We start from the raw sequence: 1,080 nt of genomic DNA, 5'->3' as shown, positions 1-1,080 counted from the left end.
CTAGGCTCAGTTGGAAAAAAAAAAAAAAGTTTAATAAATTAACATTTTAAATGTAATGATTTCCAAACATGTCATTAGAAAGCAATTGCTTACCATCTGTCTTTTGTTGACCAGCATTAAAAGGTAAACAGCAATATCCCAGGCTGGAGAAGTGATGCCGTGATTAAGCATCACTGTGTGAGAGCCCACAGTACCCCTTAGCTCAGCTGATATTATGAAACCCATCCTCCAAGTACTGAAGGGAGTGAATGGGAAGGGGGAAAAGGTCATTTGGAATAACAGTGTGCTAAGGCTGGATGCTAATGTTGTTATGAAATCTCAAGATTCTGTTATAATTATACTCATTGAACTCACCCACTTTTCCATGTTCAAATTATTTTATGTCAGTTAAATTACATACCATTAATGTTGAATCTACTTCAGTTTTCCTGTTTGTTATTTCATTTTCAATTTTGCTTGTTTGTTTCAAGTAAAGCACCATATGACATGTTGGAGACTATGAAGGTATTAAGGCAGAAGGTAGCAATCCTCATCAAATACTGTCTTTGAGGGCCTGGGAGTAGAGAAAGCAGTGGTACCCCAGTAGGGAATAATATAAATTTTCCATTGAGAAAAGGATACTTACGTGAACAGAAACAATCATCTCTAAAGGCCCTCTCCCAGGGGCAGCACCAGAAGAGACCTCAAGAGATTTCAATGCATAACCATAGCAAGGAAACGTGATTTGTGGATTCACACGTTATAAAAGCAACTTCTGTTGATTTTCTGTAAATGTCATGTGAAATAAATTGCTCTATAGCTTGAAGATTGTTTTGCAAGTAAAAAATGTTTAGGATGGCATTTTCCTTTAGAGGAATGAATTTATACTGAACTAAAAGACTTGAACAGTTTTTTGCTTATTTTTTTCATGAAGCAAATACAATTGTGCAGGCCACTGTGTATGCATACTGTACACGTCTTGCTGTCCATGTTGGGACACAATAAAGATGATGAACTGTGAGCACAAGAGTTGCTGTAAATGTTACCACGTAGCCACTACTTCTTTCTACATTTTGGTAAACATGAGCTTTTGAGGGAGGA

The sequence above is a fragment of the Rhinopithecus bieti genome, unplaced genomic scaffold (genome assembly GCF_001698545.2).
Source record: "Rhinopithecus bieti isolate Rb0 unplaced genomic scaffold, ASM169854v2 scaffold_40017, whole genome shotgun sequence".
In the NCBI taxonomy this organism is placed as follows: Eukaryota; Metazoa; Chordata; class Mammalia; order Primates; family Cercopithecidae; genus Rhinopithecus; species Rhinopithecus bieti.
This window is presented reverse-complemented; position numbering follows the sequence as displayed.